Genomic DNA, 23,828 nt, shown 5'->3' with positions numbered 1-23,828 from the left:
TACACGAGTAGGTTCCCCAGTCGCCCCCGACCCCATTGCCATCCCACGCAGCGTCGCCTGCTTCTCGTGGCTAGCTACAGGCAGCTCGCCCTGCCAGGTCTGTCGTGACGGAGGGTGTGGGATCTCTTCCCTTTTGTTCCACTAAGTGGCCTTCCCAGTCGCTCGCACCCGCCCCAGTTCCACTGCAAACACTGGGCAGAACAGTGTCCAACCCAACCGCTGTTTGTTCAGCGAGGCGCTGGCCAGGCAAACACACAACACTGAGTCACAGGCAGACCTCTTGTCGTCCCCCCTGCCCGCCCCCCCCCCACACGGCAACACAGTGAGAAGGCAAAACAGACCCTCACCCCTGGTCTCCACCTCCCGCCGCCGCAAATTACAAACGCACTGGAGCTCAGGGACAGACAGGGGCGCTGGTGAACCAGGACCGCGGCCGGCAGAGCGCACAACCCAAGCATTTTGTGGCCTTTCACAACCCGGCAACGCGCAGGCTGGAGCATAACTACACACAAAGTTTCGCGCAATGATTTTGACCCGCGGGACACACAGTTTGCTGAGCTGGGGGCCACAGCACTCACAAACCCCACCCTGACCACACCGGGACCAGCTCTGCCGCGCGCCTTCACGCACGCGCGCAGGCTGTCCCTTGCCCCGCACTCGGGCTACAAGGTTCCGCCCCCAAGAGGTTGGACCCCTGCGGACTACATTCTCCGAGAACCTCTGGGCCCTCCCCGCCCTTCCCTTACACAGCCTTCGCCTCTGATTGGGCGCCGGCCTCCATTAGACCCACCTCTCGATGACGCAGGCTCTTCCTTCGGAGTCCCAGCGCCGAGGGGGCGTGGTTGGGCGTGGCTTCGGCTGCGTATTGTCATGGAGACCAGAAGCTGTCCGCGGCTGAGGCGGGCGGCTGTGAGCCAGACGGAGCGGCGCGCGGGGCCGGAGCCCCGGGGAGCGCGCGACGGCCCGAGACTGCTTCTCGGGCTGACCGTTCCGGGTTCCGGGTAGGCTCGAGTGTCTGCAGAGAGTGTCCCCGCCCCGACGCGAGGGTCCCCGCCTCCCGCGACCGCACCGCCCCCGGCTCCGCCCGCTCAGCCCGGCTAACGGTCGGCGAGGCCTGCCACGAGGGAGCGTCCGCGGCCCGCGCAGAACCGCGCACCAAGCCGATGGCGTGGACGCGGCCGGGCCCCGCGCGTGGGCCGCCAGAGCCTGGGACATGCCATGCGGGTGCTTCAGCCCGCGTGCAGGCCGGCGCGCGTGGGCGTGTCCCTCGGGCCCACGCGTGTCCCCCTGAATCAGTGTCTCGGCTCTCGTCCAGGACGACGACTTCTGAAAGCGAGCCAAGGAGGTTTGTGCCACCGAGAGCCCGAGTCTGTCACGCAGACATCCTCATTACATAATCCTGCCGCTTGGGTGTCTTGGCTGTTTCTGTTCCCCCTCCCCATCTTGTTCCCCACCCTATTTTTTTCTACTACTGTCTTGTTTTGGGTGTGAAGGACTAGAAAGAATCCTGCAAGATATTGAAACATTTAGAATTTATGGTTCTGTTTCCGTGGTTGTCACCTCCGTTCTACATCAAATTTAAGGCTCATTTCTTAAGGATGTCTCTATTTTCTGCTTTATTTGCACATTGATGGCTCTGCTGCTCCGCTGGCCTCAGCCGCCTGTGGCAGATACAGAATTGTGTTAATAAGTGAGGGAAGGCTAAGGCTGATGATCATTAGCTGGCAGACGGAATTCGGATAGCATCTGGCGGCCTTTCTCCCTGTTTATAAGAAAGCATTTGTATTCTCACTTGGTAAACATAAGGTTTTAACTTTTTATCTTAATACTGGGGGAGGATGGACACCCCCTCCCATACACACACACACACACACACACACACACACACACACACACACACACCCTACCTTTTCCTTCCCGTTCATCAGCTTTTCCATTTGGGGACTTGCTCACTTGTTAGCTGTAGTTCCGGCTCTCTTGTTGCTGAAGCTCATTTTCCACGAGCAGAGGTAGGACCTATCTTCCCTCAGATCAAGTCACCAGGACTTTTTATTTCCCTGACTGCTGCATTCGTGTATTTCTAAACATGTTGTACTCGGGGTAGGCTGCTCTGGTTGTTTTTAATGTAGCCTTGTTAAGCTTCATTTTAAAACTTGCCAAGGGTTTATTGGTTTGTCATGTCTGCACGGATCCAGTTATGCCTAGCTCTTAAAACATAGAGCTTTACAGTAAGACCCCGATTGCTCTGCCAAGATGTGGCACGGAGCTTGCTCTTCAAGTTTTGGACAAGTAGAGTTGTCATTGTTTCTATCAAGTACAAAGGAGGGGACGCCTGTTTATTTAGTGTAATAGCTGTTTACAGTTAAAACTTTAAAGACTTAGAAAAGCAGATCTGCTGGATTTTAAAGATCTCATCTTTCTTGTGGCAGAGATACAACACCGGCATCAGGAAAGGCAACAGATTGCTTCTGTCATATCGCTTTGCTGTTTTCGAGTGTACTTAAAGGATTATGATTGATAAGGCTGTCTTGCTGGAGAATGTTGACACAGGTGTGCATCGTTATCTTAATTAAGATCCAGAGAAAATGTTGTCTGTAAATGGAGACATACGAAGAGGGCATAATTTTGTACAGTTTTGCTTCTGGAGAATTTAATTGCACTGGAAACCTGTCTTTGAGCCTCCAGGTTTTGTGAGCAGTTTGGCAACAGAAGTTTTAGAGAGGAATGATAGTTGAATGTTAAGTGTTCTGGCATGTTCTAATACTACTTGTGGCTTTTTGGCAATATCTTGTGTCGGCTCTCTTTGTACTCTGTCTTTGTGGAGTAATGGCTTCTAATTTCGAAAGCGAAGCATAAACTAGAGGGCTGTATTGTTAGGCAGACATTCATTAGTGGTCAAAACCAGTCTGTTGAGGAAGACACGTTCAGTGTGCAAGGAAAAGGGATCTAAGGAAAAGGTAATAGATGAGAAATGTATGCCTTTTAAGGTTTGGAGAAGGAAACAGTCTCCCCAAGTGCCTTCATGATCTAAAACAATTCCGTTTCAATCAAGTGCATAGCTACAATGTTTATGCAACAGCTCGTTTTCATTTGTAGAAATAGAGGGAAACTTTTACTCCTTCCAAAATACTATATTATATATTTTAACTGGTGAGCCAATGATGATACAGTATTAGTTTAGAATCCAATTTATGACCTGGGTAATGGTTAAAATAGTATCACCATCCTTAGCTAGGAATCTCTCAGTGTGAAGACAATGACATGGGGGATGCTGGTGGCTACTTGCCCTTGGCTTACCCTGCACCTCGTACCCTTTAACATAAGTGCTACATTAAAATTCCCCTCCTCTTTGTAGCTCGACATTTCCTGGAAGCTGGCTGTCAATCAGCATTTGTGTAAGATGTGGCCGTGCTTTCCTCCAATATTAAACCTCAGGGTAGAAAGAGGAAATGAAAGTGGAGGGGACCGTGGGCATATGATGGGAAGGGCCAGGTGTAGAGTCATGGCTCATTCTTGACTTCAAGGATAATTAGCTGGTTAGAATTACACGGGGAACTAGAATCAAAGGAAGACTTACTTAGATTTGTTTGCTGAAACTGAAACAAGAGCGTTAATTTTGAGATAATTGCTTTATTATTCCCCCAGACCCCTTCATCGAATGTTTTTCTCTGGCAGCTACAGTCCCTATCTTTTATGCTGTTATGCATGTGTTATTTTAAAATTAAATATATTGTGTTAAAAGATGTGAAATATTAATATAAATGAATTATCCAGTTTAATTAATAATACAATTATGAATGTTTATAAGTTCTAGAAATCTTAGGAAAGATTAAAATGTTCTTTAGTTGATGAGCTGGAAATGAATGAAATCATGTAATCCTTTGTGAATTGAATGGGTTGTTTAAAATAGATCATGAGCACAGTGTCATAGTTGGAACAACATTTTAATTCTGAAATAGCACCACCTGCTTTGAGTGGTAGCATGTCTGTCTTCATCTATTCCTCTTCAGTTTCTACACTGCATTAGCCTCTGTTTTTAACATCATTTGGGTGGAGAATAGTTGTTCTTAACAGAACAGCAGCTGACACATCTCTATGAACATGTAAAACCTAGGGGTGATTTTTTTCCTTCTTCTGTAATGACTGGTTTGCTTTCACAGCTCTCCTCGGAAGTGCAACACTGATGACTTATTTCTGTATAAATTGGCTGCGTTTTCATAGCGCTAGTACACCTCAGCAACAATTTAGCTTGCAAATCAACTTAGAAGCTTCAAAATTGAAAACCAGTATATTGTAACATAGTTTGAGTGTAAGTCTTTATTAGTGAGGATGCACTTAACGTTTGTTCAGGAAAGGAAAATATCATTTTCTCCTGCAGTTGTCATTTGTATAATCCGTTTTCCAGCCTCTTCTCAGGCTAATGATATTCCACACCTTGATACAGCTCTTATTTGTTTATTTACCATAATATGGAGTGATACCTTGGAGAAAATTGGATTAGACGTTCATATCTAATATCCCCAAAGTATTGCTAGTATTCTGTGTTCTCTTACACAGAGTCTTTTCTATTTCCTGTACAGGTGACAAGTACAATGTTTCTATAATATATTTGGATATTTAAGCTAAATTCACTTCCAAAATATGGTGTTATTTCACATATGGACTGAGATGTGTTCTTGCACATACCAAGACTTATCTGCATGCTTTGGGTGTGCCTGTATGTGACACTCCCAAATAGCACCAAGGTGGCTTCAGTAGAGTATACATGTTAGTAATAGGTGCTAAGTGTGGATGGTGGGCAAATGCCACTTGAGATCTTTGATTATTAGAATTCTATTAGTGCACTAAACAGGAATTTGGTAAATTTAAAAATTGTTGATTTGTGGAATGTCTGAATAATTTATCATTTGTTTTGGAATTTCATTGAATAATTTATTTGAATTATATCATTGGGTAGTAAGATTTATAAACAGGTTTTTACAAATAAAATCAAGACCAAGGTTGTGATATTTAATAGAATTTAAATTACTATTTAAAGGAGATAATAGTTACAACAAATCACATTTTGGAATTATTTTTATGATCTGGTTCTTTTAAGAATAAATTTAGCACTATCTTCAGCCATTGCATCAAGCTCTTAATTATAGAAAGTATACAGGTGTATGCAAAACCTGTCATTGTTATTAAAAACAGGGCTCTGGGTATAGGTGAAGAAGAAAGACTTTGAGAAAGAATTACTTTGCAGAATATTTGTGCTGTCTAAGGAATAGAGCAAGGAACAGTAAATTACAACATTTATTATAAATAAAGTTGGTGGCTGACCCCGCACCCGTAAGATAATTTTACTAAAGGCAGTCTAGTTAGTCTACCTTTGCTAGAATGAATGCTTCTCTATGAATTGTTGTAGACATTAGCGTGCTCTTGCTGTAATGTGAAATACTATTTAATTGTTTGTAAATAATAGACTTGTGTTCCCCATACTGATCGGAACCTATGGAAACTCAGGCTAAAGCATTACAGCAAGCATGAAGCTCAGCACAAATGTAAAGAAAATGGTAGGCAGGCACAAATAGGATTCCTCTTTGTTTACCTTTAAGCTTAGGGGTCTGTTCTGATTTAAGCCATGATAGAGTTGTTGAATTTAAACATAAGAGGATTGAGGTTTGTTTTTTCCCCCTAAGCATATATATTGAGAGAGATACATATGAATGAAATATTTAAGCATTCAGGTTTATCAAGTTTCATATCTGTTGTGAGCTGGATTTACTATCATGTCTCAAGTTTCATTAAAGGTATTCAAATGCATTAGAATTCTTCGTCTTATATGAAATATTTGCAGTGGGGGCACTCTTGAAAATATCAAGAGCCATCCTTTTTGAAGTAATGGGTTATGGCTGATTAATTGAGAAGGTTGTACTAAATGTTCTTTAGTGGAGATAGCTAAGGAGTGTGCTTTTTAAGAAATGCATCATCCAAGAATAAAATCAATTGAGGTATCAGTAATTAAATTGTAATTCCATGAAGGAAGGAAGCAGAAGGAGAGATGAAGCTAACTGTGGCCGTTTTCTCTTTAAGAATCGCAGTTGGTAATGGAGCTCCTGACTGCCCGTGGAAGAAGGTGATTCGGAAGACAGGGAGGTAATATTATCTATCGTCAAGAGCACTTTTCTCTGCAGCCCTGAACCTTTATCATACATGACAACTCTGTCCAATGGACCACAGTTTCTTTCATTTTGAGCTATGGGGACCATCCTGTTTTTCTCTGCTAACTTTCTGAGCCTGCTTCTCCCAGGGCCACAGGCTGTGTTTAGAGAGCTGAGAAATAGCATTTCGGCCTACTCAGCACCCTTAAAATAGCCTCTTTCTGCGAATTAGATCTGCGATGGCGTCCTCCACAGCTCTAGCAGATGACATTTCAGTTTGGGATTGACATGAGCTCAGCCTGTTGTCCAACTGTCCTCATTTACCTCCTATTCCTTTGGTGCATTTACCTAGGGGTGTGTTCTCCATGGTGGCTGACCACCAGCAACCCCACCGCTACCAGCCCAGCACATGGGAAGACTTGCAGGTTGTCCCTGGGATGCAGAGACCCAGTGAGAGGCTGACTGGAGATAGCGGGCCATGGTTTCTTTGCCTGGTTCCAGCCCGAGCTCTGTTGGCTTTCAGAAACCCTGGCCAGGCTTTTCCCTTCCCACTCTACTAGGTTGGCTACTGTGTACTCTGCAGCTGTTGCAGGGGCTCGCTACATTCTGGATGGCATCTCTGATAATTTACCCATGTGCATTTTTGTCTTCAAACCTGCTGCTGGCATTGAAATCTAAGATTCCTGAAAAACAACATTGGGCTCCAACTCTATCTTCAGGAGAGGCTCTGTCATCTGGCCCTGTGTTACCACGTTGACCAAGAAGGTTCAGTTATAAATCAGGCCATTCAGGAGAGCAATTACTTTGTCTGGGAATGTTGACACAGACCTCAATCGTTTGTTTAATAGTATTTATATCTGTTCGTTTTTCTTTTTAAGAAAGGCAACATTTTCCCTGTCGTCACAAATTTCTAGCCCCTGACCTATATCTAGTAAGGGACATTAATAAAACAGTAAAGGGCTTCATGGTGTCTAATTATATAATTAGGAAAATGGTAAGAAATGTGGTAGCTCAAATTGATTTCTTCCATTAAAGGTACTAGAGCACATTTACAATCACAAACCTTCAGAAAAGACTCGGGGTAGTCTGGAAGTTCAGTGATGTTGGGGGAGCCCTGGAGCAGAGGGAGGGATATTAGTTTCAAATGCCTTTCCCCATGTCTTCTCGCAGGGTGTCAGCAGCTGGGGAACCATTACAGTGTAGTCAGAAAACGCTGATAGCAGAGTGCTCACTTGGAACGCAGTTTGCATTGGCGCAGCGATTCAGCATCGTGACCATGACCGGCTTCCCACCTGGCATGGCTGGGTTATGACTCTGGCTTTTAATACAGCAGTTGATGGTACAGCTTTTGTTTAGAGGATGCCATGTTTTCAAGCTGACTAGGTCTCACTGGTCATTTAGAACACTACAACATTACAAAGTTGAAATATGTTTATTATAGAAGGAAAATGTACAATTCAACCTTTGGGCATCTGAGACCTTTCTGCCAATTTTTTAGGTCATGAAATTATGATCTTGACTTATATAATTCTATTTTTTTGTCATTGTTATAGGGATAGAATTGTAGAATGTTCTGGAATCTATGTGTCTTATTTGTTAATTCCAAATTTTGTTTTCTATAGTTGTTTTTTTTTTTTTTTAAGTAAAAAGCGCAAGTGTTTTAGAGAGTACAGTTTGAGTCATAGGCTAACTTCCTACCCGTCAGGACATGGGAAAGCAGCCGTGATTAATTTCGAGCTGTGAAAGGGGCAGGTAAAACTGTTCACAGCGGAAATTTACTAATGCACCAACCATTTCAATTAAATGTTTGTTAACATAATAGTGATGGCATATTCTCCTCCTCCTCCTCCTCCTCGTGGTTTTGTCCAACTCAATGTAACAGCGGCCGTTGCCCTGACTGTTAAGTGTTTAAATGATGACACCATTATGTGAAGTGATTTGAGATGAGAGACTCCAGCCAGGAATTACATCTGCTCCCATCTCCTTCAAATCATACTCGATGGCAGGACAGATTATGATTGATTTGTTTGTGACAGATTGCAGGAAGCAGTCATTGATTTTTCAATATTTTACCTTAAAATTATTTACAGTTGTAACCATGGGGAGGTATTTCCATGGGCTGTCAGCCCCTGAAAGACTAAGATAATATTCCCTGCTCTCTGACAAGACAAATTACCTGTAATGAGTGCAGTAGCTGAAGGGTATACTTTTATTTTAAAATATGTCAATAACCCCAGTGACTAAACGAATATTGATTTAGCATAATGAAGCCTGAGTAATGTGAAAATGAGCTTTTTCAAGGGGCACGGAAGAGACTTTCTTTTTAGCTGGTTGTAAGAAGCTTTTCATTCCTCCCAGCTAGCTAGGGAAATGCAGTTTTCATAAGCAGCCCACCAGAATGTCGGTGTCGCTGTGATAACTGGGGTCTCGAGGCCGGGTCCTTGGTTTAAGGGTTCTTCTCATCTTATCTTGAGCCTTCATTTTAGTCATAGACTAGGTGCTGATTTGTCTGATGCTGTCTTTAACTGGCTTAATATTTGGACAGTTTCCACATTAAAATAAAGGTGTACACACAGCCGTCTATAGATGACATGGGGTGTATTAAAACATTTCACATGGGTTGTTGTAGTATTTGATATGCAGTGTTTCATGGCAGGCCACCTCTGTCTTGACACTGTGACGATTAATCCCCTGAGTGCTGGTTTTTAGACACCGGTGCAGGCCTTCATTTTTGTCCGATTTTGTTCCCTTCTTTCCTGTGATCTTGGCCTTTTTATGAACTAAGATGTCAATACATAAAATCCTTCGAAGAAGAAATAAATACCCATGTATTTATACATCAGAATGTGTGAAAATTTTAGGTCTAACTCATACCCCCATGGCTCCCGTGGCAGGAGAAAGTGTTGTGAATTAAGCTGGTGACGTTTACCTGGAAAAGACACATTCAAAGATGATGATAACACAATGATATTTCATGGAAACAGCCCATTTTATGGCAACTAAGTCATAAAATCAATATGTAAAATCTTTTTAGAAATTAAAAACGAGCTGATTTGAGGGAAGTTTGGCCAACTGTGCTTACTCCCTTATGAGCTGGCCCTGGACATGTGGAGAAGAAATTGACAATGCAACGAATATCTAAGTGGAGAAAAGGACCAACACAGAATTGTGATTTCATGTTGTCCCCAAGAATTGCCTAAGGTGTGGCACAGGTGGCCTCTGTCACTTGTTTTGTTGTGCCCTGCAGAAAACGGGGTATATTATGAAAAGCTGTATCTTTGACTTCCTGTGTCCAAGGGTTCATCTCTACAACCCCCGCCCCCCAGGTTCTTCCTCTCTTCCTCTAAGTGGACTTTGGAAATAAATATGAGGGATGTGCCATTGAAACCAGTATCCTAGAGTCTTCAGCCATTTATATTGCATTTATAGTTTTTAAGTTAGTGTAATAGCCATGGAATTTTATCTTTTAAGGACAAAAGTACAGTTTTCCCTCAAATAGATTTTGAAATAAGGTATCTTTTCCTCAGACCACACTATATTAAGCAGAAACACCTCTATTGTTGTTTAGTTTATTTGGGGAAAAATAAAGCATTATAGTAGTAACTTATGACCCCACCACTTAGTGTTTATCTCTTCATTCAACAGTGCAGGAGAATTATCTTTGTAAATTAATTTAAATAGTTGAAGTAAAGTTTGTTTTGTTTTGTTTTGAAGAAAATTATTCCCTTGATTATTAGACTGTTCTCTATTTCTTTTCTCTCTTAAAATCCTGTCCCAGTTCTTTAGGGAAGAACTATTTGTAGAAAACACTTTTGTTTTTAAATGACGTATGTGATTATCTAGAAATAATAACGGAAGAAAGACCCTGCTTTCAAAAGCTTTCTTGTTTGTATTAAGACAAAGTTTACTCTGCCATGGTTCATAGCAGTCTACTTAATTTTTTTCCAGAATTCACTTTACTGTGTTTCACCTGACCTTCTATGATAACTTAATATAGGAACAAATTAGCATATAATTCTATTTTCCATATGACCTCCACCACTTGCAAAATTATCCTGCCCCTTCCAGGGGAGGTTTGGTCACTTATTCAGACTAGCTTTTCGTGTTTGCAAAGGCTGCGTGCACCCTGGCTGACATTTTTGTTATTGAAACCATTTTAAAGTATCAGTTAGAGGGAACACTTCACCCCATTACTAAGTTATTAAAATGCCTCTACAAGGTAGCATTTTCAATTAGTGTCCACAATTGATTAGTGGTTTGTCTTCTCCCAAGCATGAAGCAGCATGGCCAAGTTAAGTTGTAATCAGTGGTGTACAAGATGTTAAGGACTGACAATGATCATGACAAATAATTATTATTTTTAGACTCAGCCAATGTTCTTGGGTTTCCTGAGATCTGTTTCCATCTAGATGCAAAGGACATGGAGCCCGTGGGCATTCAGTGATGCTGGCGTGCTTGGGCAAGGTAGCTGTTTCTAGACTACAGTATTCTCTTAGCACCAGTCCTCAGTCCTGTGTGGGAGGTGAACACTTCTATATCACTAGTTTTATTGAAAATGTTTAATATTACCGAAGATTGTTGAATATTTGCTTCTTTAATCAAAGAATAGGGAAAATCAAAAACATTTTATGTTGTTTTTTTTCTAAAATGTCTTTATTTGATTGAATGAATATTGATGATTGAAAAAGTTTTATAAATTCTTTTGCTGTTATGATTCTTCTGACAATTAAATATCATTAGGTTCCAAATCACCTTCTAACCTGCCTTTATTATACTTATGGGAGAAAAAAGATGACAGGCATCGCTTATACTGTTTAATTGTCTGTATTAGTCCCCTCCACCCCCAGTAGAACATTTCCTCCTAAACAAATACATCAGTGCCGTTCAGAATCTGGAAGAAAATTGCCTCGCCTGGCAGAGGCTTCATTGTGTGTGGGAAGATCAGATTTGTGTAAAGAAAACTATCATCCCTTCGACCTTTGGGAAGCTGTGACCTACTTCTTTGCTGTCTGGGAATCCATCGCAGGAGCCTTTGTAGCATCAGTAGAAAGGGAAGGATTAGTCTACAGAGGATACCTCCCACCCCAGTGGCAGGAACCTGGAAAGTGTGTGTCTACCTAGAGATCACCCCCAGGCAAGGAACCAGGGAGACTGGAAGATGCCAACAGGTGCAGAAATAGCTCTGGGTTTTGTGTGAGTGGCCCAGTCTGTACTTCATCCACCTCCATGGTCATTACAAAGACTCCAAGCCCAGGGGTGATTTCTGAAGCTTATGTCTCAGTATAGCAAAGCAAATTCAGTAGCTAGAATGTTTCCCTTCATGTTTTTGTTTTAGTGTGTGTGTTTTGTTGTTGTTATTTGTTTTTGGTTTTGAGGTGGTTTTTGGTTTTGTTTTTGGTTTTTTTTGACATATGTGTTTTCATATATCCCTGACTGTTCTGGAACTCTCTATATAGAACAGGCCAGTCTCAAACTCACAGACATCTGCCTGCCTTTGTCTCTTGAGTGCTATCACACCTGGTTCCCCTTCTTAATTTTATTTTTAATTAAATATTATATTTTGAGATAATTTTAGAATCAAAGGCAGTTGTATAAAATGTTAGATGTGTCCTTGAACCCTTTCTCCAGTTTTCCCAGCAGTACTTTGCAGTATATTCAATGTCACAGCCTAGATATTGATGTTGAATAATCAAGATAGGAATATTTCCATCACCACAGAGACTTCCTCTTTCCCCTTTGTGGATACACACACACACACACACACACACACACAGCTGCTTCAGCCATTAGTCTGCCCTCTATTCCTATGTATGTTGTCTAAGGACAGCAGGTGATCTTTGGGATTGCTTGTTTTAGGACGTTTCATGGTGTGTGTGTGTGTGTGTGTGTGTGTGTGTGTGTGTGTGTGTGTGTCTATTTTAACTACCTCCCCTTCAGTAGCAACTCAAAGCATAGGGGTGCTGCAGTTTAACCCCACATGGTTGGGGCATCATAGTTCTTTCTGGGCTTTGACTATGACAGGTAAAGCTGCTGTACAAAGTCATGTGGCTGTGTGTGTGTGTGTGTGTGTGTGTGTGTGTGTGTGTGTGTGTGTGTGAATATAAGCTTATTTTCCTGGGATGCGTGGCCACTAGTGGAATTGTGGAGCACACCTCTATCAATAGGTGATTATTTTACAGACTGTAATTGATTTTTGCAGAGAGAACAAAAGCAAGGAGAATATCTACATTTTTGTGGAATTCTTATAACAACTACATTAGTTAATGATTTTAAAACATATAAGCTATCTTAAATTATTCGTAGTTAAATAGAAGATCACATTGTTTCAGAATCTGGGTTTTGTTCATTCATGCTTAGAGGAATACTTTTTAGATCATCTCTCTTCTTGGTAAATTTTCCTGGGTGTGGAAAAGTATACACACTGTTGCTGTGAAGCTCACAGTTTACTCAGGAAAATTTGGGGCAGTTTTCCAGGTTTAACAGAGACTGGACATCAAGACTGCACTGTGACTTCTGGATCTATAGATGGACATTTTGGCCACTCCATCTCACCTGCGGAATACCTACATGGTGTCAGATTGGCGGTGATACAGAAAGTGCTTTTAATTCATCTTGTGCACTTAATTAGAGAAAGAAAGAACTAAAAAGCAAAAAGTAATCCTTTTGGGGTATATGGCCCCTAAATAATGAAGCTACTTTACATAATGCTTAATGGGAAAAACAGCCCTGATTCCTACCCAGCCCTTATGGGATTATACTGAGTCACATTTACATTTTACTTACTGAGACAAGATATGTCTTGGAAAGCCATTATTTTAAGAAGTGTTGTTAATCTGACTTCCTTTCATAAGATGTAATTCCTTACATAAGACACAGTAATGTGACACCTGGCTGTCCTGGCTCTGGAACTCGCTCTGTAGACCAAGCTGGCCAAGAACTCTGCCTGCTTCTGCCTCCCAAATGCTAGAATTAAAGGCATGCTTCACCATGCCCAGCCCAATCTTTTTCTTTCTAAGAAACATTGAGTGTAATTAATGACCCAGTGATCCCATCTATAATCCAAATTATAAATCTCTAACTTTATTGAGTGAGGAACTAGACTTATGCTACCCCTGTCTTTCAGTGGCTTTATCTTTAGCCTAATGTGGTCATAATCATCATTATGTAAGAAGAATAAGATAATTAAATGCTTTTTCATCTAATAAATGACAAGCTAAAAGATGAGATGTACACACAAACCCTATAAAGCTATGCAGTCATTGATTTGTGAAAAATGTATTGAAGTGTCTATCCAGTGTCATAGTGCTTTGAGTCACTGGGACTCTAACAATAAAGAAGACGTCATAGTGCCCTGCCCCTAACTCACACTTCTAGACTGGGGTGTAGAGATAAGGAAAAAGTCACACAAGGAGCCCACACAGTGGTGCATTATTAGAACTCAGATTCAGGAGACAGACACCAGTGATGATGAATGCTATGAAGCAGCATTGGATAAAGAGACCAAGTGCCAGTCAGGCTTGTGTCCTGAAGGAGACGCACGTGACCTGGGGAAGCAGGACAGTGGCTGCAAAGAGGGACACACACTGGAGTTAGGCTGCAGGTTACCAGAGTGAGGTCAGGTCTAGCTACAACTTCTTGAAGGATGAATGCGTCTGCCCAGACAGCAGTCTATTTAACAGCTCGTTGTGTTTTTCTGAACTCATCAGAAATGAGGTGTCCTGGAAAAGAATTTATAGGTTTGGGTTTGTGAGCCTGAGGTAGAGCAATGCAGTAGACATTCACCTAGCCTCTGGGAGGCCTTGGGCTCCCTCCCAGGCCACAGTGAGGAAAAAGAGCTTTGGGGCGGAGTGCAAATCAGATAGAAGCTTGTTCTCATAAAACACACTTGTAAGACTCTTTCAGGTCAGGAGGTTCAATCCAGTTCCTCCTTCGTATTTGTTAAGGAAAATTTTGTACTTGTCTGGTATCTTAAATACCTGATCTGTAAAACTCTAGTGCGTTTCAAATTGTAGTTCATTGTAGACTTAAAGTAGCCAAGACATGTAAGCTCTTTGGGAAGATCTTCAAAATTAAAACCAAAATTGCCCAGAGAAGAAGGTAGAGAGTAACTTGGTAAGACTGTATTGAGCCAATGTCCTTATTAAGAAATTGCTTTGGGCTGGGCATGGTGATGCACGCCCTTAATCCCAGCAGGAGGCAGAAGCAGGAAGGTATGGGTTTGAGGCCAGCTTGGTATACAGAGTGAGTCCCAGGACAGCCAGAGCTGTCTTGAAGAAAAAAAGGAAAGAAATTGTTTGGGGTAAGTGTGTACATATCACTATTTTCTAAGTGCAAGGTCAGAAGAAAGTGCTTGAGAGCCTTTGCTAAACTCCATCAATTTGGGGAGCTTTGTTGTGGTATAGGCCCCTTTAAGAAGAATTTGAACATCCCCTCCCCAGTGTATAATAGGCAAACACTCTGCCAGTAAGATATATTCTCAGCCCTCTTTTTATGTTTTAAAGTTTAACACAGAGTTCTCAGGTTGTCCTGGGACTTGGAGTCCTCCTGCCTCAGCCATTTACTATCTGGTATTACAGGTCTGTGTCTTCAGAATGCCCGAGTTGTTTTTGAATTTATATGAGTCACAGACTTACTCAAAGTGGTTATAAAATACAATAAAATTAAGACACTCGTGATTTTATATTTAGTAATAGTATTGATTCCAGTAGCTCTACAATTGTGGCACATTTTCATAGAAATGGGCTCGCCTCTGGCCAGCCAATCACTTGGTTTATCCTAATTTCCTACTTTTCTTCTATATTTTAAAGTACTCCTTTCACTTTTAAACAGCTCCTCCCAGTCTGATTTAACCCCCTGGCCCTGTCTCTCCTCTGGTGCATGGGGAATTGTTTACCTCCTTAGCTTTCTGCCTTTTGGGAAGCTGTGGACAAGCTGTGGACACGTCTTCCTATCGGCTGTCTCCAGCTGTCTCCATGATCTCATCCTATCATGTTGTTTAGCAATCCAAGGGGCTTTTTGACAGCTTGTAGCCTTCAGCTCTCATCCCACTTAACCTCTGTGTGCACATCACAGTGTCTCTGGCTCCTGCTGCTGGACTCCATCTTGGTCCTCAAAGATGCTTGCCCCTGGCACACTGCCCTCCACCTTGGCACTCTCCATTGCCTGGGCATAGGTGTGTAACTTTCCTGCTTTCCTCTCTCTCCTCTGAGCCCTCTTCCTCAGCCTTCACTGTGGCTCAAGGCATCTTTCCTGCCCCAGTAACCCAGGCATCAAGTCACTTTTGTAATGGTGTCTTCTGTCCTCTGTCAGCCTCACTTCCTCCTTTCCAGTATTCTTCCTTCTTTAAAATCTGTAGATCCAAGTTTTCTACCTGGACATCTCTCCATGTTCTCTATGGTCTGTGTAATATTTATTTTAGCTTTTTTTAAAGACATAGTCTCACTATATTGTGCTGGCTGGCCTGAAACTCACAGAAACCCGCCTACCTCTGCCTCCTGAGCATTGGGATTCATGCCCAAGCTGTTAACCTTTTTTATTTGTTTTTTAGGCATTTTTCCATGTGCTTCAGTTTTGGCAGTTTAAATGACAGTATGTCCTTACTCCAAGAGGCTTTCCTCAGTGGGATCCACACAGTAAAAACACCTTCATTTCTGTTGGAGCTCTAGCATCGTGTATTTTGTTCCTCTCTGCTGGTATTTTTCTTCTGTCCTCGCGCACCCTCTTCTTTCTCCACTGGAGTTGTTTCCTGTGTGGTGTCTTAGCTGACCTGTGTTGCTATAACAGGGTGACAGGATGAGTAATTGGAAGGAGGAGGATTTACTTCCATAGTTCTGGAGGCTGGTGAAGGCCTTCATGCTCTGTCCTCACATGGCAGAGAGGGAGAAGAAGCACCCAGTCCTTCAAGCTCTTTTTATAGCAGCATTAATCCATTCGTGACATCTCCCCATTCAGATCCACCTCCAAATGCTGTTGCATTGAGGACTGAGTTTCCAACACACGAGCTTTGGAAGTGACAGCATCACACAAGCCACTGTAGTTCCCCTCGCTTTAAACGTCTGTCTTGCTGTCTGCATTCGGCCCCAGCTCTAGTCAAAGTGGGCTTTTCTCCTTACTGTGCTTTGTAATTTCCTTCTGATGGCTGGGTGAAGAGCTAGTAACAAGAATGTAGCCTTCAGGGGTGTGTGGAGAGGAGGGGAAGCACGCTACAGCCTTTAGTGAGCCCTCAGCCCTGCACCTCCCAGCCGTCTCTGCTTAGTGATGGCCAGAGCTGGGTGTTGTAGGAGCTTGGGTGAGCCTGACACTGGGAACTTTGCAGGTTAGACTAGGTTAAGAAGCTCTTCTACTGGGCAGGTCTTAGTAGGAACAGAATGGAATAGAATGTTCTGGCATATTTCACAGGGCTTACTTTCTTTTCCCCTGCCAGAAGCCCAAGGAAGATTTATCTCTGGTATAGGCTCTGGACCTTGACGAAGCTGAGGAGAGACATTTCAACAGCATGAGGCTCCAGCTGACTATACTCTCCTAGTTCTTCCTGGCCAGATTTGAATGCAAGACTCCAGCAGCTGGTCAATCCTAGCCTGGGCTTTCCTACTGTGAAAGTGTTTCCCAGAGGTCTCTGCTATGGACAGTCATTCTCTCTATCTTCCCGACTATCTCCAATTTTGGGGTTAACATTTTTCTCTGGAACCTCAGATTGAATTAGAAGTCATTGATTTTTCAAATTGGTCAGTGTTTACTTCTCAGGGGTGACTCTATATGCCAGGCTGAAAACTATAAAGCAACTTTAAAAATATAATAGTAAACTGTGACAAAAGAAAAAACGTAGGAACAAAACAAAGCATTTACAGACTTGTAGTTTGACATTACTCCAAAGACCTCTTCTAAAAGATTGGCCCTCAAGGTGGTACTATTGGGAGGTCACAGAACCTGTCAGAATTAGGGCCTAAAGGTCATCAGTGTTGTGACCTCAAAGGATTTTGTGGGTCTCTGGTCTCTTCTTTGTTACCTGGCCTGCAGTGTAAGAAGTCTGGCTCCATCATGCCTTCCTGCTGTGAGTGTGTGGCCTCAACATAGGTCCACAGCAGTGAGCTGACTCATCAGGACTTAGCCTCTAAATCCATGAGCCCAGATCAGCGCTTTCTCCTTGTAAGTTCCTTTCTCTGGGATCTCATTACAGTGCCAGGAATCTAACAGCACATTTCAACTTCAGAACAAAGCAGTGGACTCTAGCATGGTTTCCTTCTTGAAGACGGGAGTGTGGGAGAGAGTCAAGAAAATGAAGATTTGGGGTCCAGCAGCAGCTCGTCCTTGCAGTTGTCTTAAAGGTACAGGGGGAAGATTACACTCTGTGGGGTGCTCAGGGAAGGAGAGTTGGGGGTTTTCAGAATGTATTTGGTGTTGAAAACAGAGGTATCCTACATTCCCATCACCTACTCCAAGTATCTTCAGATCAGCCATTGTCTTCTCCTATTAAACTCAACCAAGACAAGACACTATTACCCAGTAGCCTTTGCCCCAACTCCCATCAAAGTCAGTGTACAGTATACACTTTAGACCTTTGTTTTCACTCTAAACATCCCCCAAAGAGAGTTGACAATAGCCTGGTATCTCTCTTTTGCTTACCTGGCATTTAAGCTGTATGTAAATTACAGCTCTGCTCATGGACAGGTTATTAAGCACCTACTGTGTCTTTGTGATATAACATTGAATCAGAACAGTGCAGAGTGTTAGTTGAGCACACAAATGCATAAGCTGTGTTTGTTTTCCTAAGACCTCTTCTCACCTGAAGTGGAGTATATGTAAGTTCACATTTAGCTTTTCATTTTGAAATTCCATTGTGAATAAATTTATCATCAGTTTCGAAGAAGGCGGGTTTATCTTAGTTAATGCTAATGTTATGCCTGAGCTATTTACTATGGGCTTAGTTATTGACCTATTTTATTTGTCATTTTATGGCATACATATTTTCAGCAGAGGTGCTTACACTAAGCTATATTTATTTATACTGCAGTGTATTAACCATAAAACTATCTAAGTACGCCCAAGCCACTATGATCTGCAGCCCTCAGGGAGAGGGTTTTCAGAATAGCCACGTCTTAAGAATTAACAGTGGCTGTTGGTATTGGAGATCTTGCTAAAGGAGCCTATCTACCTCTGAAATAATGGGTGGAGTCTCACGAGGTGTTGGGGCCAACTCAGGGTCATCAGTGCAAGCCGGACTGTAAAGCTCAGTTCTCCTTAGAGGACTTGGTATCATTTTATTTTAGTTTTTTCTGACATTTCTTAAACTGCTTCTGTGCCCTCCATTGCTGCCAGGGGTATCTCTCCTGGCCCTGCCTGTAGATCTCCTCTGCCCTGGGCTTTGTGGGCTTGGAGACCAGGTGATAGAACTAGACTGATGTGGAATGGTCACTTGGAAGCACCGAGCTAAAGACCAGCATTCAGTTCTGTGAGTTTTATTATTTTGTTTTTCCCACTCAAGTGTCAGGATGGGAACTTGCTCTGGCTCCTCCTTTCCAGTCATTGAGGTCCCATAGCTTCCTGCAAGACTCATTCTAACCAGGGGAGGGGAACTCTGGAGTTTAAGCCTCAGACATGGGGAACACACTCTCGAATAAGAAAGTCAGTTTTGAAACAGGCCATATCAAAAGTTCAGTGTATTAAACAATGCCTTTATTTGTCTTGCCGATTCTCCATTATCTTTCTTTGTGGAGCTGGCGATGGAGTAGAGAACCTTGGGCATGCTAGGCAAGCTATTCACCAATGAGCACATCCTCAGCTCTCATCCTTCACTTGCAAATGCCAAACAGACCTGCTTTTGGCTTGTACTCTTTGGGGACTAAAGATAAAGCTTTAATTCTTAAAAAGCTCTTACAAGGCCCATAGTGGCTCTGATTTTTCTCTCTGCTCTGCATACTGATATGGATGCATTACACACAAGTCTTTGGTGACTTGTCTCCTCAAGTATTCAGACACTGAGGAGTTAAACTGTCCCTTCTCTGAGTGGGGAGACCAGAGGAGGCTAAGCATCAAGAGGTTGGACCCAGGTCAAACCAGTTAGCAGCTTCAGGTGGACCTGGATCCTCTGCTCTCAGAGCCCATGGTCAGAGTGTGTTTGGATAACAGATAAGACCTAGTTAGGACTGTGTGGCTGGGCTGCCAGCCCCTCTGCACATGTGGTATGCTAGGTCACACTGAGGGAGGAGGGAGAGGGCACTTGATCCAAGAGCATGTGATCCCAGCGGGAGATGTGGCTGGACAGTGATGAAGACTGTTTCTGTGGGATCTAGTGACTGACTCCAACTGGCCAGCCGGGCCCAGTAACTTGGGAACATTGGTACTAAATACACAGGCTTTAGTGATTACTGTAGTCACAGGGTTTTTAGAAGATTAGGTTTAATTTGTTTGGACCATATATCTGCTTATTTGTTGTTGTCTGACAGCATCTCCCTGTGCAGTCCCAGCTGGCCTTTAATTTGAGACCCTCCTGCTTCCATCTCCCAGATGCTGAGATCATAGGTGTATACCACCACACTCAGTCTTAGCCACAGAGTATTAGTCAGTTAGTAAAATGACTGTTTTTCAAAACTAGGAACATGAGCCTTTGGGAACAAAATTCAATCCATTTCTTTCTCTTCTTTTCCTCAGTGCTGGGGATTGAGCCTAGGACCTCACACATACTAGACAGGAACTCACTGAGCTACATCCCAGCTCCTGATGTGCCTCTCAATACAAACAGTATCTGAACCACTTATATTGAAAGTGCAAATCCTCTTTACTTTTCAGTTTAAAAATATAGTTTTGAGGGTCTGGAAAACATCCATACCTTCGGTAATTAATTATTTGTATATCTAGATTTGATATTACTTATTTATGTTCATGTGTGTGCATGTATACATGCCATAGCAGGAATGTAGAACAACTTGTCGGGGTCGGTTCTCACCTTCTACCATTTGGGACCCAGGGATTGAACCCAGGTCACAAGCATGGCAGCAAATACCTTTACCTACTGAACCAGCTCAACAAGTCGTCATTGACAGATTCAGTGGTTTCTCATGTTAAGAATGATTGATGATCCCCAACAGCAAAAAAGGAATTGTTAGTAACAAATATATTAAGCTAGTGGTCTATTAAGATGTTACACTCCATATGGATTAATATTTCAATAAACCTTCAGAGAATTTATATTTTTCTTCTCTATGTGGCCATGTGTGTTTTCCAATGATCTTGGCATTAATACTTGAGAAAGTCAACTCAACCTCAGAATTCTAAAAAGTCCTCATTATCCACTTTAGTCTAAAAGAGATCAGCAATTTAGGCTGATCTATTTATATTAACTGACTGGTACTTCCATGCTAATCCTGTAATTAAGATTCATTTCTCAAAGATGTTACTATAATCTTAGAAATATTAAAGATTTAAACCCTAAAGATTGGTATGGAAATGATTAAATTTTCTCTATTATTTCTTCCCTCTCTCCCAGAGTGATTAATTTCACTTGCAGTGCCTTCCTTCCCGAGCTGGAGTGCTTCTGTGGAGACTAATTCAGTGAAACCTGTTTAGGGGATCATCCCTGCTAGACAGACAGCTGCGAGGGGGCATTCGCTTCCCAGCATGGATTTCAGATTATGACCAATCAAGAGCCGGTGCTAAGGAACACCTGTCAGCAACGTTCGCTACAAGGAGACCAGCTCTTTAATCAAATTTCATTGTACTTCAGAAAAAGGTTTATTTTAAATGTGGCATCTGCTTTTATGATTCATCCTTCTCAGCTGAGACATCAATTTGGGGCTTATTTATGATGTTTTTCTAGGGTGAAACAAGAAACTGCAAGAAAGTATCTCAAAAAGGCAGCCTTTCCCAAACATTCAATTAGCAACTTTCTCATGTGGGAAAATAAAAAAATCAAAAACTTTAGTTTTGAGCTTTTGTGTGTGACTATAATTAGTGATAGGGATTCTTTTGAGCACACTTCAGAATGTTGAAGCTGGATAGTAAATGCTTGTCATGAAGTCTGGGGAACTTTCTGGTGGAAACCCGTCCACTCATCTGTGAGCAGCGCAAACTATCATTGCTACTGATGGGTTCCGAAAGGCCATGCTCGCTTTCAACTTAGCCCTAATTGGAGGCCCCGCTAAGCCCATAATACCAGGTACATTCTCACAGCTGCAGACCATGGAGTGAAACTATCAGAAGACAAACTTCACTGTGCAAACTGTAATTTAATGGTATAACTGTGTGCAGCCCAGAATATCAGTTAATTTTCAAAACATTTTATTCTACAGCAATTAGCTCAGGTCCTGGAGGGCAAAATGACAAGAGGTTACTCGTTCACTATGTATTTAATTAATTGAAAAATGCTCCAATTGCCTTTACAGTTGTTATTAGAGAGCGGAATCAGTGTTGCCAGCGCTCAACCATAATTGGAACCCCGGGGAATTAAATATTTAGCATTAGTAATGTAACAGCACTTAGGACACAAATTTCTATTTTCGTAATGAAAGCTATGCACTGTGAGTGCAAGCGGCTGAAAGGACAGCTGTGACAAGCGAAACGGCCTGGGACATTTCAATAAGACACCTCATTGGACAGCAAGTCTTACCACATTATGCGTTTGTAAGAGACCTGCAAGTTTAATTCCCACGAGGAACTCGTAGCCCAAGTCTTTAGCGTCCTAATTGCATGCAGGATGAACGGTTGGGCAAATGTCTTGCCATAAGTGGCTGGAATTCATCCTGCTTTCTAAATAATCGCATAGAAGTTCGTGCCTTTGTCAATTTACAAATCCTGAGACTGTCAGCGACTAAGGATCTTGTTTGTTTGCCATTTAATTATATTTTAAGCACACATGCTTTCTGGGCTACAGTGAGAAAAGTTGGCTATGGGCTCTAATGAGCTGCACTGCTAGACGCTGGAGACCCTGAGGGACTCACTCCGTAAATTAGCTGGATAAAAAGTACTTGGTTAGGATGGAGTTGATGGCTGAGCTGTTCATAGAACCGGTTACAGGACTGTCTCTCACTCCCATTTCATTCTAAACAGGCCTGTAGAGACTTTAACAGCTGCCTGTTAAAGCTGCTCAACTTGTCAAATGTATTCTATTACTCCACTAATAAATAGTATTAAAGGGCATTTGACTTCGCCTCTCATTTTCAGAGGGGATCAGGTTGATAAACACAACTGGCTTAGGCTGGCCTTCTTTTAATTTGTTTATGTCAGCTAAGTAATACTGAAGGGCCGTGTTTTAAATTTGCAAACATTACCTTCCCAGGGAGGCAGAACTTCCAAAATATGATACAGAGTGGAAACAAGGAATTGAGACACTTATTGTTGAATGTTTCTCATTGAAAGATGTCTGATTTTGACATTCTTAGGCCATGTTTAAGAACTTGAGAGCCCGTGACTAAGCTGACGTTCTCAGAAGGGCTGGATCCTTTGCAATTTTCACTTCCAGGAAAATAAAGCCACAAGATAAATAATTAATGTCACAACTTTCTTTTGATTTTCCATTGTTCCTGTGTCTATTTTGGATTATTCTAAGTGATCGTGATTATATAAAAATTTTTAAGCATTTTTTCAAAACAGTGCATGTTTACTTAAAAAAAAAATACTTTATTTGATGAAGTCTTCCTTAGACCCTCTCCCAACCCTGTCTCCATGCCTGGTGGTCTCCTTTGATAACAGTTTTTTTTAATTTATTTTGCTTTTTGCATGTGCATGTGTATGTGTGTGGTGTGCATGTGCATGTGCATGTGTGTGGTGTGCATGTGTATGTGTGTGGTGTGCATGTGCATGTATATAGGAGTGTGAAAGCCAGAGATTGACAATTGACATCAAACATCTTCTTACTTCACTTCCCACCATATTTATTGAGGCAGGTCTCAGTTGAACCTGAAGCTCCATGATCAGCTAATCCACCTCGCCAGCTTGCTCTGGGCATATTATGCAAATGCACATGTTGGGTCTATGTTTATAGATCATATTGGTGCCCCAGATCGTACATGTTTTTGTAAATTTTGTTACATTATTTGGGGTGTGTGTGTGTGTGTGTGTGTGTGTGTGTGTGTGTGCTGGTTAGAGGACAGCTTGCAGGAGTTCTGTCTTCCTACTACGGAAATCCTAGTGATTAAATTCAGGTAGTGAGGCTTGGCAACACGCCTCTGTACCCAATGAGCCGTCTCACTGGCTGCTGTGAGTGGTTTTTAACAATTAGTCCATATTGTACAGGTACAAAAATGTATTTATCTGTTGGATGTCAGTGTCATTCAAAGTAATTCAGTTTTGTCATAGCAAATGATGCTATGCTGAACATCTTCCTAAGCATGTGAGTGAGCTTGGATGGGCACAGGGCTCTTGGATGGGCACAGGGCTCTGTGCATGTATCACAGAACAGTGAACCATCATGGATGGCACCATTACTCTGTGCTGGGCATCATTCCAAACGCCTTTAGTAACTCATTCCATCTTTACCCTTATTAAGAGTTAAGGTATAGCCAGATGGTGGTAGCACACACCTCTAATCCCAGCACTCAGGAGGCAATGGTACTCTGTGAGTTCAAGGCTAGCCTGGTCTACAGAGCTAGTTCTAGGACAGCCAGGGCTACAAAAGAAAGGAAGGAAGGAAGGAAGGAAGGAAGGAAGGAAGGAAGGAAGGAAGGAAGGAAGGAAGAAAGAAAGAAAGAAAGA

At 42.3% G+C, this 23,828-nt stretch overlaps 1 long non-coding RNA gene across 1 annotated transcript; it reads left to right on the top strand.

The window, feature by feature from the left end:
- The first annotated feature begins 1,007 nt into the window (after positions 1–1,007).
- Positions 1,008–21,059, top strand: LOC131912048 (uncharacterized). Its single transcript, XR_009379503.1, has 4 exons — positions 1,008–1,345; positions 6,076–6,138; positions 17,320–17,467; positions 20,626–21,059. It is a non-coding gene; the product is annotated as an uncharacterized LOC131912048 (long non-coding RNA).
- Positions 21,060–23,828: the final 2,769 nt, after the last annotated feature.

This window comes from Peromyscus eremicus, chromosome 5 (assembly GCF_949786415.1).
Source record: "Peromyscus eremicus chromosome 5, PerEre_H2_v1, whole genome shotgun sequence".
Taxonomy (NCBI): domain Eukaryota; kingdom Metazoa; phylum Chordata; class Mammalia; order Rodentia; family Cricetidae; genus Peromyscus; species Peromyscus eremicus.
The sequence above is the reverse complement of the archived record's forward strand: the minus strand, read 5'-3'. Positions and strand labels throughout refer to the sequence as shown.